Source organism: Macrobrachium rosenbergii, chromosome 49 (genome assembly GCF_040412425.1).
Source record: "Macrobrachium rosenbergii isolate ZJJX-2024 chromosome 49, ASM4041242v1, whole genome shotgun sequence".
Lineage (NCBI taxonomy): Eukaryota > Metazoa > Arthropoda > Malacostraca > Decapoda > Palaemonidae > Macrobrachium > Macrobrachium rosenbergii.
In genome coordinates this window covers 36,107,612-36,123,605 of record NC_089789.1, presented here as the reverse complement: position 1 = coordinate 36,123,605, position 15,994 = coordinate 36,107,612, and the positions used below count along the sequence as shown (strand labels likewise).

General features: G+C 36.8%; 1 long non-coding RNA gene across 1 annotated transcript; it reads right to left on the bottom strand.

Annotated features, from left to right (window-relative positions):
* Positions 1-14,132: 14,132 nt before the first annotated feature.
* LOC136832435 (uncharacterized) lies at positions 14,133-15,386 on the bottom strand. Its single transcript, XR_010851204.1, has 3 exons — positions 15,237-15,386; positions 14,890-15,064; positions 14,133-14,415 (listed from the first exon to the last, which is right to left on the bottom strand). It is a non-coding gene; the product is annotated as an uncharacterized lncRNA (long non-coding RNA).
* Between the last annotated feature and the right edge of the window lie 608 nt (positions 15,387-15,994).

Sequence of the window (15,994 nt, the reverse complement as noted above, 5' to 3'; positions counted from 1 at the left end):
TTTAATCGTTTTATTACGAGCATTTTATTTACATACCTTGTTATTCTCCTAAGCTAATACTGCCCTTCCCCTATCCACACTTCTCCCACCTTTTTAACCTTAATCAATCCCTTCTATGCCCTATTCACGTGCATGATTACGTGATATGCTCTATTATCCTCGAATTGCCTTCTGTCATCCGTTCATCGTACATAAAGAAAACAAGAGTTATGTTTATATAAAAGAAGAAAAAAACAAGGCTGGACTGACGATTTTACCGCGACGACGACGAAAGAAAGAAAGAGAGGAAACAAGACCACTTCATATTTTTCCCACGAGCGAGTCATAATGATTTACAATGATTCGAACATTACATCTTCTCCCCTGATGCTAATCACCGATGCAGTGGTCCACCTCTGCGAATCTCGTCCATTCTCTTTTATTCGGCAATTACTCGCACTTTGAGACTGGGGTCCGGGCAGGTAAGCTGCAACATGGGACGCCATCAAGGGAAATGTACGGCTGTTGGGAGAGGGGGAATAAGCAAGCGATCGGAAGGAAATGATGGAAAAGGAAAATGGCACCGCATGATAAATCAAAGGGGAAACCAAAACAAAATGATCAAAGCAATGGCACGGAGTTTTTTTTTTTTATGGGGGGTGGGGGGCGGTATTCCCTCGAGGATTCGCAGCTTGAATATTCGAAGGGATGCTACATTCATTCCACGGAGGGACTGCGGTTCGTGTTTTTTTTTTTTTTTTTTTTTTAAATTGCTTCGGGAAATATCATTGATAAGAGTGCATACTGGGATTAATTGCTGGAATGTTTTCGATGTAATCATCTAACGCAGATTCGAATAACCTGTCTCACATCATTCTTCGACACCTGCATACAAGATTGTAAAACACAATACATATCTATATATATACACACAGTATATAGATGTATATATACATATATATATATATATATATATATATATATATATATATATATATATATATATATATATATATATATATATATATATATATATATATATATATATATATATATATATATATATATATATATATATAACTGCACGTATACATGTCTTTTCCTTCTGAAAGGGTAGCATCAGAAACGAACAGCTAAAACTATTTTCTCAGCAACTGTTCAAGGGAGAGGTTGCCAGCCCAAGATCTCAGTAGAAACTGGTACCCATTTACAGCCTGGGCAGACTAAGGAGCATATGAAAAATACATACATATATGCATACTTATAAAAAAAACTAGACATAGTTAAGTAAGCATTCAACTACCCGGTTCAACATCTTCCATGCTTAGCGCACCTGAGAAACTGACAACGCTTGGCGTTATCTTCGAAATCTATGGTCTTCTTATCATTCCTTGGAAATCAAATGGTGTAATACAACAGGATAATGCGTAAATCGTTCGTAGGGCTTTATGTATACACAGGAATGATGGCTTGATAATACACGCTTCGAATTATGAGTTCTACGACTGCTTAAACAAGGTTCTCCTATCTGTACGTCGTCAGCTTTCTAGATTCGTTAATGCTCATTTTGTCATAACTGATGAGAGGAAAGGTATTTTATTTCGGTACAGACAAAGGTGAGTATGATTAACACTGATTTGGAACTAAACCTTTCCGGTTATACTCCATAAAGTTTATATCGAAAAGAAACTTCCTTAGTGTAGGTTACTCACTCCGTCGAGCTGCAGAACTGTTAAACCGTTTGGAACAAACCATGCCACAATGCCTAGGATCAGAGGTCTCCAGTCCACGCACCTCTTTCCCCTAGTGTAAACCTTAATGATAAAGTTAGCAGTCGTTCTAAAGACCTTAGAATTTACTTTATAATCACCATCCTCTTTCTTTTAATTAAGGGGATTCTTTTGTGCTACTATTTTTGTCGGAGATAACTTCATTAGTCCAATTCCCGTTAAACGACGAGCATTCTGTATTCTTGTAAGCTACCTAAGCATCACTTCTAGTGAGGTAACAATGAACACGCCTTTTTCGTACGAAAAGCTGATGTGCTTAGGTGCTCATCTGAACAGAAGAACGATTTCGAAAGAGCGGATGGAAGGCGGTACTTACACGGCAAATAAAGGAGTAAATATAGACACAAAAATACTCGTTCTAGGAAGAGAGCTCAGCGGATAAGAACAAAAAATCAAAGAGACAAGGATACCAAAGAAAGACGGGGCAAAAAAGGAAAATAATTCTGTCTCCAGCTGAGTCTAATTAAAGGTTTAGGCGAAGTACTTCTCTCATTCTTTCTTCAGCTAAGACTGACAGTCGAGTGTGTACATCTTCAAAGATACGGTTCACTTATATGGCACTTTTAATTCTGAACTTTGTCTCGTTCGGTGTTTCCTCGAATTTCTCCGTTGTCAAATGGTTATTTGTTTTGAGTCTTGCGCATGCGCCTATGAAAGCTCCTGATATATATGGAAGCCATTTTGTCGTCGTTGAACTTTGTTGTTCCTGTGAGTTTCTCCTTGGTCAAAGGGGCATTTAACGTCTTAACAGGCATGCCCACCATGGTGAACTAATTCTATTTGCATGAGCATGTTTTTAGTGTTATCAAAAGCCTATTTTAATCAGTTTGAATTATTATATAAGATCTTACATTCAGTTCTCATGCACACGTATGAATATTATGCTATGCCATCAGATAAGGCTATTTATTACTATATCACTATCAACAAAAGGCTATTTGTAAAATTTCACTATATTCCAAAGCCAGTTTACACTATTTAATTCTGATCAATATGGTGTTTACCATGATTTCACTGTCACCAAAAACAAATTGATGACATTTCACCACGAACAAGAGGCTATTTACTATTTTTTTTTTTAATTCCTATTATCAAAAGGTTTTTTGCCATTAGTTCATCATTTCATCGAAAGGCTATTTGCTATTATTTCACTATTAGCAAAAGGCCATTGATCTTCGTTGCATACAAACGTATAAGAATGATTTGCATTGATATATTTACTAGTTTCAGCTGCTGCGTGTTCGAAAATTCCTATGTGATTTATGCGTGCTTGCTTTCCCAGTCGGTCAAACGGCTACTAAATTTGCTTGCTCAAGGGTAAAAGAACGTTTTCGATTTATTTCTGTGTAAGTTTTCCCAGCAAGAAAACGGACATTTACGCAGCATTTCTTAGACAAGTTTCTTCTCCACAAAGAATTCCTTTCATATCCAAATCTGAAGGTATGAATATATACGACAAATATTACGATTTCATTAGTAAAATACACTTTAGTACCTTTTTGACTTCTCATTGGAAAATTCCTGTGAACAAAGCACAAATGAATAAAATTTCAGAAGACATATATATATATATATATATATATATATATATATATATGTATTTCAGAATATATATATATATATATATATATATATATATATATATATATATATATATATATATATATATAACTGAAAATTTGTCCACACAGCCAGTGAACAACAAAACACACATGAATAACATTTGAGAAGATATATATATATATAATATATATATATATATATATATATATATATATATATATATATATATATATATATATATATATATATATAATATATATATATATATATATATATTATATGTAAATAACTGAAAATTTGTCAGCAAATACCTAGCCACATAAAAATTGACAATTTCATAAAGCCGGTGCGAATGAAGCGCGGCCTCTTCCAAGCGAGGAAACCAAAAGGCAATTAAGCCAATTTCAATAACTGCGGCCATCGCCCCATTTGTCACTTTATCTGGCAAATCCGGACTGACCGTAAATCTGGCAGCGGCTGATCTCGGCGTCAATATGTCCTCTCTCTCTCTCTCTCTCTTCTCCGGCCGCAGGTGATTAATTCGCCGTATGTGTCACGGCCACCGGGATAGTGGTCCCTCCCCCTCCCAAAACCCACTCCTCAAACCCCCCTCCCCACCCCTAGCAGGGGAGCTCAGCTTTGTTGGCCCAAGTTGCAATTCCCTAGTTTAATGGCTCGTCGGCTGGATAACAACGGATTGAAGCCGAATGATCTATGAAGGACTTCGGGGAGGAGAATGGCGAGGTTTCACACTTAATCAAATAATTTCTCGTCTGATTCGTCGTCATAGCTGAAAATAATGGAGAGCAGCTGAGGGTGTCTTATATATGGAGATGATAAAAGTACACAGTCGTAAAATAAAGATAATTTACATAAGGTAAGCAAACTTTTGTTTGAATGGTTTTAACATCTCTCCAACTGCTTTCTGTTAGTAATAATCGTAATTAAACGTTATTCCAATTACATTGCGTTCGTCATATCCAAAGTCTGGAATATTTTTTTTAAATATAGGAAAGAACGTTTTACTGAACTCTTTTGTTTATTAATTTGGAGTAATTTTAATGACCGCCAACGAATTAAATAATATTTTATGTATTAAAATGAATTATCTGGGCTTCTTAAACTAAAAATGACTGATTCAAAGGGCGAGGGATGTCTAGCTGTGATTAAACATTGGGAAAGGATATAAATTGATCGTAAGTGATGTAATTAAAGGGTATAAAAGGCCTGGCGTGGAGCTCTGGGTTCCACTATCTGAGACCTTCCCATTGCACTGATTTATTATATATATATATATATATATATATATATATATATATATATATATATATATATATATATATATATATATATAATCCAATTGTCCGGTAAATGAGGTCACCCAGTTTATGTCCGGTAGTCCGCAATGTGTCCGCTAGTCCGCCGTATGCCCAGTAGTCTGGTGAGAGTCCGCTAGTCCGCTGTGAGTCCTTCTATGGCAGTGTGACGTAATCAGTCTATAGTTATCCTTGGCCTTTTCCGTCAGGATAATTAACTTCATTGTCCTTCTCCGAATCCTTCGTCAGAGACTCGGCCGGAGGCGAGAAAAACAGTAAACTTTCCGCTTGCAGGTCTGATGGAATTACGAACATGGGTCTAGCAATAAATTTTGGTTTTTAAAAAAAATAAAAAAATGGATTCGACGCTTTGTCCCATTATTCATACATATATATGTATATATATATATATATATATATATATATATATATATATATATATATATATACATACATACATACATATACTATCGATTCAATACGCACCATTGCGGTTCACTAAACTAACTTCAGTATAGCATAACATCATCGCGGTATTTCGATTAATCGACACGATTATGGTTCAGTTTAGGGAGAATCATCCCATAAATTTCGCTGAATCTGGAAAAAAATAAGTAAAGTAACCTTTCATACACCCGAACCAAAAACATGTCGCTAAATTAAGATCCAGAGAAGAACTTCTCTCTCTGTGGATCCTGCGCTAAATTAAGATCCCGTGAATTAAGCGTCACAAACGCTTTCGTTCCGCGCGATCTGTTGTTGGGTGGTTGTTCAGTCTTGTTCTATCATTCCTGCTTTCATTACAAAGCTTGTGCTTTCGTTTCTCTTTACTTTTATGTGTGAGACGGGTCTAGATCGTAAGGTAAGCCGCCGAAAATAAATTACAAGGCTTTATCGCGAAGTTTACGTGCATGAAATAGAGTACAAACCTAATTAGTTTTGAAAGGGAAGGAAGTCGTGTCAAAAAAAAAAAAAAAAAAACCGTAGTGGGGTAGCGCCGTCAGTGCACCTCACGCGATGCACTGTAGGAATTAACTTAAGGTTCTTTGCAGCGTCCCTTCGGCCACTAGTTGCAACCCCTTTCATTCCTTTTACTGTACCTCCTTGCATATTCTTTTACTTCCATCTGACTTTCCACCCTCTCCTAACAATTGATTCGTTGTGCAACTACGAGGTTTTCCTCCTGTTACACCGGTAAAACCTTCTTACTACTAATTTCCGTTTCAACGCTAAATGACCTTATTGGTCTCAGTGTTTGGCTTTGGCCTAAATTCTATATTCAACTCATATTAAAAAAAAAATTAAAAACTTTCCTTTCCATTAATTTTCATTGTCTTCCCACTATTAGCTGTTTCTGGATCTTCTTACTTATCGGTATTTAAAAATGACTGTTAGAGACAGTCGTAATATTTTAGTTATTTGGTATTTAAGAGAATCTGCTTCTCCAAGTTTTCTGATTCTGTAACCTATGTAACAAGAAAGTCACTAAGCAATCGTAGGTAGATGGGGCGATATTGCTTATTAGCTAGTTTCCCCTAAAACAAGGGGATGCTAGTTTCCAGCAAAACAGGGATTTCAGAATCAGTATTTTGGCTACGACTTAGCGTATAATTTTTCTGTGGTCTGTCAGTGATCAGTCAGTTCTATAAAAAAAATAACCATTCAGGTACACTGAAGTTGCTTCGATTCGATATATTGTAAAGTGGTTTTGGTACAACTCGGGGGTCGATGCAAACACTTCTGTACTTTTTCATTAAGTGTGCTATAATTATAGGCATTTATTTGGACACCTTAGCCGAAATCAATACAGCATATGATTATAAATCACAGCAATGCATTACAGCAGTATGTGTACGTAAGGTGCACCTAACTGATTTTATTATCGTATCGAATCAACCTCAATCCTTAGAGCCGGATTCTATTCTTGAGGTCTCTAAATTGCAAATAAAGGAAGATGAATGTGATAACTGCCCAATAATTATTTCGCTTCAAATCCAGATCGTTCTCCTAACTCTCACCAACCACTACTTGAAAGTAAGGACTCATTGCTTCATTTGTGTATTGCGCACTGCTTATGAACCTGACAAGTTCATTAATGCTTCCTGGTGGTGAACTGATCTTGATCTCCCTGGATAGCCTAAGTTACACTATCTGTAGAGTTACAGAGTTTGAATGTCTGACTAGTGTGGTGAAATCTCCCCCCTCTCTCTCTCTCTCTCTCTCTCTCTCTCTGTTGTTGTTGTTCAGGTCTAATCGTAAGCATAAACATCCTCGTCCCGTATTCACAAACACGCACACAAACACAAGCATACGCACGCCCACACACATATGTATATATATACATACATAAGTATACATATATATATATATATATATATATATATATATAAAATATAATATAATATAATATATATATATGTATATATATACCTATATAATCATTCAAGGTATGATCCAGTAATCTCTAATGAATTTGAGAAAGAGACGCCCGCTAAAACTCTACATCTCTTCACCAACCAAAAATCAGGAAGTGTTCAGTAGACTGTCCACTGGATATCATTTGCAGTCAGAACAATCAGCTAATCCGTAATAATAAAAGCCTCAGATGCAACTCACGGGAACAATCCACAATTACCTGTTCTCTTCCGAAAGCTATTAAGAACTTCAAAGACACTCGTCCGTGGAAATTCCTCGCCGTATTTGGGTTTAAACGTTCCTCTCGCTCAGTTGTATTCCAGCGTCCCTGTGAAGTAAAATAGATTCATTGATGTAAAAAGAATTATTCTACAGTAATTGTGGTATTCATACGGGACTTGTGCGTATGAATCCACGTAAAAAAAGTCACAGGAAAAAAGTCACAGAAAAAAATCACAGCAAAAAAGTCACAGCAAAAAAGTCACAGGGGAAAAGTCATAAAAAAAATGTCACAGGGAAAAATTTACAGGAAAAAAGCCACAGAAAAGTCACAGGAAAAAGTCACAGGGGAAAAAAGTCAAAGAAAAAAGTCACAGGAAAAAATCACAGCAAAAAAGTTATAGCAAAAAGTCACAGGAAAAAAGTAACAGAAAAAAGTCACAGGGAAAAAGTTACAGGAAAAAAGTCACAGAGAAGCCACGGGAAAAAATCACAGCAAAAAAGTCACAGGGAAAAAGTTACAGGAAAAAATCACAGCAAAAAACAAAAAAAGTCACAAGAAAAAAAGTTACAGGAAAAAAGTGACAGGAAAAGTCACAGGAAAAAAATTCACAGGAAAAAGTCACAATAATCTTTCCTAGATAGTGACCCCAGGGGTTTTAACCCGGTATGTATCCACCTTTGCGGCATGCTTAGTACAAGCTCTGCTGGGTATTTCTGTATAAACATAAACAAAAGACTAAATATCATAAAGATAATGATCCCCAAGAAATACTGAGAGTTTTTCCCCTGTGACTTTATTACCAGCCACCCTAAATTAATGTGACTTTTTCTCCCGTGACTTTTTCCATGTGACTTTTTTTCCTGTGACTTTATTACAGGCCACCGTGTGAACACACACCCAAAAATATTTTGAAGATTGTTATTCGATATTTTGGTCACAGAGAAAAAAATTAAATTAGCTCCCGTAATTGGAATTATGCAATGTAAATGTAATACATTAAGAAGGTTTTTTTAATAAAAAGAGGAAAGAGCGAAAACTTATTGGAAAAAATGTACATAAAATTTTAAAATGGACTATCAGCCTGTTTTTGGCCTACTGAACTACCATCGAGTCCTGCTCTGAAATGGAATGGAATATACAATTTAGGCCAAAGGCCACGGGCTGGGACCTATGAGGTTATTCACCGCTGAAATGGACATTGAGAGTAAAAAGGCTGGAACGGTTTAACAGGAGGATACCCCTCCAGTTGCACTGGGCAATAATTGCTAGGAGAAGGGCGGGGGTGGGGTTGGGGGAAGAGTAATAAAAAAAAATAGAACGGAGGTATGGTACAAGAAATAGAAGGGGTTGCAGCTAGGGGCCGAAGGGACGCTGCAAAACACCTTGAGTAATGCCTACAGTACACCGCGTGAGGAGCACTGACGACACTAACCGTCCTACGGGCTGTTCTGAAATAGAGCGTTAATGAATAAAAAAACGCAACGGTTCAATTTGCTACCCTTACTGCCGAAGGAAGATTTTAATAGTGTGTATTTTTCTCCCAAGAGTCGTTACTTCAGTTAATAATTGGTTGTTCTCCCTTTTAATAAATCTGAGTTTCTTGCGACCTAAAAAAAAAAAAACACTAAACTAAGACAGTCATCCTTAAGGGAAAATAGTTCGAGTTCCAAAACAAAAATATTTAAAATGCAACGAGAGAACCAATTTATTTCTAATGTAATTGAAATATACAGTTCACGATCAACCTGCAATTACAGCCAGATTTTTTTTTAATTTCATAATGGGTTACATGTGGCATGCAATCAACCAAAAGCAATCCCGTCTATTATTGATTTGGCATGAATAGGTCATACGCTGTCCTCAGTCCACGTTGCCCTAAACTGACACTGAGAAGCGTTATTCTTTTGTTACAGTGACGCAGTTTCATATGAGAGGCAATACCCGTCTTTCCTGGCATCCAGAAGCACAGTGGGTCTAGAAATCAATTTACAAGATTCTCAGTAAGATTACGTTCGACTCTGGTATGTCAGACAGAGCCTCTCAAGTTGTAGGTGAAATTACAATTTTATATTTTGAAAGGTTAATAATACAACCTACCTAATGCCTCCTGTGTAGCCCAGGCCCGAAGGAAACAGTAAGAACACAGGGATGTATAAAATTAGGTTATTACCTGCGAGCGAGGGTAGACTGTATTCTTGAAGAACAGAAGGTTATGAGAGTTGACGAAAACTGAAGTAAAAATAAACAAATAGGAATTTTGACAAGTCCGGAAATACTTATCTGAAGGATATCTTCTGGGTGGCCGGTAATCAAGTCACAGGGAAAAAGTCACGGAAAAAAAAGACAATTTTGGCTAAAAAAAATGTCACAGGAAAAAAAAGTCAAATTAATTTACAGTCTTTTGTTTATGCTTTTGCGCTAATCCCCAGCGGCCTTGTGCTAAATCAGGATTAACTATTAATCCTGGAGCTAAACATGCCCCAAAGGTGGATACATACCTGGTTAAAACCTTTGGGGGTCACTATCTAGGAAATATTAATGCGACTTTTTTTCCAGTGACACTTTTCCTGCGAATTTTTTCTTTGAATTTTTTACCTGTGACTTTTTTTATTCACCTGGATTCATTTTCTGATGAAAAGTAGTGAGTGAAGAAACTTAAGGAATCGTAAGGGAATTATCAAGTCCATCACACTTACTTAGACGAATATGTAAGGTGAAATAAAAAAAAAATAGCAAACAAAGGTTCTTGCGTATCTGGGTTGTTACTTGCATACTCAGTAATTGATTAAAAGGATTTAGCAGCTTTTAATGAAATGTTTAAGCCATACAAACCGACCACTAACGAATGAACCTGTTCTAAATGATACCAAGAATACGTATTACAGAACGGTTAGGACAACACTCACAGTTACAACTCTCTCTCTCTCTCTCTCCGTCATTTACATGCACACGCACGCAAGCAGACCCGCATCTAATACTTACAGAAAAACTGAACGTTAATTCTGAAAATAATCTCATAAAAAATTTCAGATTCTGTACAGTACTAAGACCAACTCAGATCTACCTGTTGGTCTATCCTTCTACGCACGAGTAAAATAAAATAAACAGTTAGAACGAACTTGTAAGTTATTTTTGGAGGTCACATGATAAAACGGTTCTAATTTTCTGTAAGACAAATACCAACTCATCTCCTGGATTGAGTATTTCATGTACTTATCATTATAAACTTTCGATAAGAGAGGGAAAAATAGGGAGTCCGGTTTAAGAGAGAATGTGTGAAACTACAACTATCTATTATCAAACATATTTGCTTACTTATTTATCTTCCGAGAGAGAGAGAGAGAGAGAGAGAGAGAGAGAGAGAGAGAGAGAGAGAGAGAGAGAGAGAGAGAATCCCACCGTTTCGAAGAATATGATATGCGGGAATAAAGCCTATCAGTACAAAATATTGTACCAACTATATGTTTACAAACAGAGAGAGAGAGAGAGAGAGAGAGAGAGAGAGAGAGAGAGAGAGAGAGAGAGATTCCACCGTTTCATAGAGTATAATAGGCGAGAATAAAGCCTATCAGTACAAAATATTGTATCAACTATGTTTACAAAGAAAGAGAGAGAGAGAGAGAGAGAGAGAGAGAGAGAGAGAGAGAGAGAGAGAGAGAGAGAGAGAGAGAGAGAGAATCCCACCGTTTCGAAGAATATGATATGCGAGAATAAAGCTTATCAGTACCAAACATTATGTCAACTATATGATTACAAAAGAGAGAGAGAGAGAGAGAGAGAGAGAGAGAGAGAGAGACCTGCTCCGCTCACTCATTAAATCTGAACGCCAATAATACCAACTGACATTTAGAGTTAAGCATCAAGAATCGCACCTGAAAACGCTGAAGTATAATATTGCATATGAAATCATCATGCAACAACTAAGTATCTCACCTTTGACACTTCCAGTAATGCATGAACAGACAGTGATTTTTGTTGCTGCGTTTAAGCCGACATATGACTCAATGATAGTCGTCTGTTCTCGAAGAATCAAAACGAGGGATTGTGTCTCATTCTTACTGGCGTGTGTGTATTTATTTATCTGGCCCAAATGACTAATTACTCTTGCTTGTTACAATTACCCCGTCTTTTTATAAATTGAAGTCGAGCACCGTCAGATTACCATAACTAGGAACGGTTGTTCCTTATCGTGTCCCCTCTCTGTATACGACAGCTCACCAAAAACCGCATATCTAGTGATAAAACTCCGGTCTACCCCAAAGCCAAATCAAAAGTCCTTCAAAAGAAGGCATCGTGCTTACCCCCATACAAATGGGAAAAAAGAACGTTAAAAGAAGTGATAAAACTCATAACTTACCATTCCTCGCATCTGCTTTAATAAATCCTGAAACGTGCTTATTTGTGTAAAAGTTGAGAGTTAATGTACCCTTCGCTTCATAACGTCATTCGCGGTAACGCACGTATCATCTTTTATACTAATTACGGCTCATTAAAATTTAATCCTGATTGATCTGTAAACTAAAAGATATGCCAAACACCGCACGTTATGACACTTCAGTTGTTAGATTAGCTTCATTGTAACGTCAGATGTTTCTGAAATACCAGGTGCAAACTTATAAATTACGTTTAAGCAATTCAGGTGTTAGGGCAACAACTTAACTTCGTAAGCACCCACCCCTCTTCAAGTCAAGCAACTCTCATTTTTTTAATTTCCACTCTTTCCTACGAGCAGCATACCTTTTAAGTATCGTTTTACCTTATTATATATTATTTTTGTGCTCTAGTATTGGTTTGGCTATAGCATTGTTCATTCCTATAGCACTACAAAGCCAGAGTCACTCACAACTTCAGCATTTAGAAAAACTCGACGCCTGACGCCATTTACATAAGACATATTTCAAGTTACAGATTGAACACAGTTTTTCTAGCATTCGTTCAGATTACTTTACATAATTCTAGACGAGTCTTACACAGCATCCATGTCTTTGATGTTAGTAACGGTGTTTAACTTGAAGTTCATGCACAAGACACGTGAAGTAAAGTTCATATTTCACTTAGTTTTTTTTTTTTTCAAATTTGGCCGTTCAGATACGACAACGTAAAGGGAAACTAATCTTTGTTTATTAGGAAGCATTAATTCAATACTAACCATAGTGACTTGGGGCTGTTGATATTGGTGATGGTTTCAAGCCCCTGCCAAGGACAAAGTCAATGCGTAAACTACTTATTTGAAGGGTATTTTCTGATGAACAATAGCGAGTGAAGAAACGTAAGGAATCAAAAGGAAATTTTTATCGTCACCACTCTTACTTAGACGAAAATATAAGAAAAAAAGGGGGCGAAATAAAAAAAAATCTCTAACTAAAGGTCTTTCGTGTCTGGGGTGTTACTTGCATGCTCCGTAACTGATTAAATGGACTTAACAGCTTCTAATGCAATGTTTATGACATACGAATCGGCCGCTAACGAATGAACCTGTTTTAAACGATACCCAGAATACGTATTAGAAAAGTTAGGACTCCTCTTAGCTACCGCACTCTCTGCGTCATTTATATGCACACGCACGCAAACTCACTGTTTAACTACCGACTATTTTACTCTTAGCCTGTCGAGGTTAGTGATAACCTCATTAATTTCCTCGTATGTTTTAATAGACCACGCAACGCCACGCAACGCCTATATCCGTTTGACAAAGAGCTGCGTACCCTTCGCTTCGTTAAGCCATTCGCAGTAATGTACTTAGCATTGCTTATACTAAACTTTTTAAAATTTCATGAACCTCTTTACGAACATACCTTAAAAGAATGATCTGAAGCAAAAGACGCAGGCCAAACAAGGCACATTAGGCCCTGTCCACACTAGCGGACACTCACCGACGGGCAAACACTGTTCTCATAACCGTTCCAATATACTGACCGACCGAGTATGGAGCCAGAACGATGCGATTGTATGGTAACACTGCTTCAGAAGCAAGAGAAAATATAAACGGCTGGAAGTGCCCGACGGGCATGCCCGCTAGTGTGGACAGGGCCTACTCTAAATCGCCTGTCCTCAAATTTTTTTTGTATCGTCACCCCCGGCAGTGGTGAGATATATCACTAATTACCCGTACCCCATTCCTCTTCAGTTATGTGGGGTTACCATATGAACTATTGTAAAATGAATTTTGGGAGTAACTTGCATAATTATGATAATCTATATTTGTTACTATTTATAAATATACTGAATTTTACTCCGAAGACCTTTTACTTTTAGAAAGTGCCTCGTTACGCCCCAGAAACAGCTTCATTACCCCCAGTTTGAGAACCACCCAATTTGAGAACCACTATAGCCAATGCTCTTGGACTGATTTCATAGTAGCGTCAATTGGCTCTGAAATACCAGTTGCAAACGAATAAAGTATGTTCAAGTGATTCAGAAGTTAGTTTTTATTTTTACTACGAGCAGAATACTTTGTCATCGTTCACCTTACTCCATTCTACATTCTTCTCTAGTATTTGCTTGACTAAGCTTTGCTCATTCCCACAGCACTACAAAACGAACGTAAGACTTGAAAACTTTTAAACCTTTAAGCCACGTGCTCATTACATAAGATTAATATCAAAGTTACATTGAACAGATATAGCATGCGTGTAAATTACTTCGCTTCATTCTATTAGAAGCTTAAAACACATTAAGTTTTAAAGTAGTTACAAGGTTTAAATTGAATATTTCAAGTTCTAGCAAAGACAGTTGAAGGTCAAAGTACATAGTGTGCTTCAATATTTTTTAAATTTTGCCGTTCAGATACGAAATTGTTAACCCTAAACACTCAAGCTGCGATGGGACCAACAGAAAAAAAACAGGAAAAGCTCATTCATTTATTTCTTAGGGAGCATTTTACTTAAATACTTAAATACTAACCAGAGTGACAAACACCCTGGAAAGTAGCTGTCGATCAGTGTTTTAAAAGTCCTTGCCAAGTTTTAAGTCCTTGCCAAGCTCAAAGGCATTACGAAAGTTATCTTTTGGTTAATTCTTCCGGGTTAATTCTGTTTACGTGGCAGATAACTATAGAACAAATACAAGGTCATGCATCCCATTTCTGCTAATTCGCACAAATCAGCTTTCGCCAGTGGCCCATTCAAACCTGAAAAGAAAAAATGGATTAAAAACCGCATCCAAATACATTTTCCTTTCTAAACGTTCAATAAATTTTACTATAAGGCTATTATTCCAACAGCTTATTAGTAAGACTTAAGCTATTAGCTCAGTATCAACATCAACCATTACACTTAATTGGAACTTGTTAAAGTACATCCTAGACTCAGTTTTCAATAAAAAATTTTGTCTACTACAAAAGTTAAAGCATTAGATTTAATGCTTATACAAATTACTCTTAAAAGGTAGCCAAACTTAAAAATCTTTAACTCCAAAACACGTAAAACTAACTACTAAACTAGTACTACACCTCTAAAGCAAGCCCCCCTGCAAGGAACGACGGAGCCGAAGCCCATCGCTCATTACAGGGGACGTCAACTCGACCATCAGGGGCACCGCCCCTGATGGGGGAGGACTAGCTTGCTGGTTTGTTTTGAGAAAACAAAACATCAAGTATACTCGCCTTAAGGTTCAGAGAGGTAAAATACATTACCCTGACGTAAAACAAGGACAAAACATGGAAGGCCTCTCGTCCAGATTGCTCAGCTAACAAGGAATCTGGTATATTCGACACTTTACTACCGCAAAACTGCTTCCAAATATGAATGGAACATTTCTGAAGTTTAGCAACTTGTCAACTGCAACAGAAGATTATAAACATACATTGACACTTTGAACCAATATTCTTGAAACGAGGTAAAACCCACTAAATACCAACTTACTTGAAACAAGCAAAATCCACTTAAAAATTTACTATAACACAATAACCATAAAATAAAAACAAATATTCTTAGACCTAACAGCACTTACCACAAACCAAGCACGCAATCAAACCAGCCGAAACCCTAAAACTAAACTAAGGACTGACAAGGTGAAGTCTGGTACATTCAAATCGGAGCCTAACGCAGGTGGAACCAAGGACGACAAGCGAAAGAGATTCTAGAAGCACCTCTTTTTGAGTCATTCTACGGCCGTCCAATAGGTAGCGGTAACAGTAGACGACAGTGGTAGATTACCTTGAGCTTCAGAATAGATTTTTCAGTATTATACATTTAAAATTACACTAGTATAATACTATTTGTTTAGAATTTGGGGGGAATGATGATCCCTGTAACAGTGTTTGTCAGCCAGAGGTTCATGGCAGCTTCCAAACCGTCTTCATAATGATTTTACTGCTTGAAACTGCTAATGCTAAAGTGGCACCATGTACTTCACAAAGAGGTTTTAGTTTTGCACTTGTTGGTGGTGTTACTGATTACGTGCAAAATGAATTTATGACTAGCTCAGCTTAGCAAAGAAAAACGGAGCACAATTATAAAATTAATCAGCATTATGTCATTACTGTAATGTAATCATTTCAGTTTAATTGGATGTAGAAAATTAATCAGCATTATGCACTGCTATTCTGTAATCATTTCTAGTTAATGGGAGGTAAGCAGCTCGTTAGTCAGAAAACGCAAGGGCAATTATTTGATTTATGTTATACTATGAAAAAAATGCTTTTTTTGCAAGCATCATACTTACTAGCAGTTATTGACTTTAAATAATATAGTCTCCTGTTATACCAG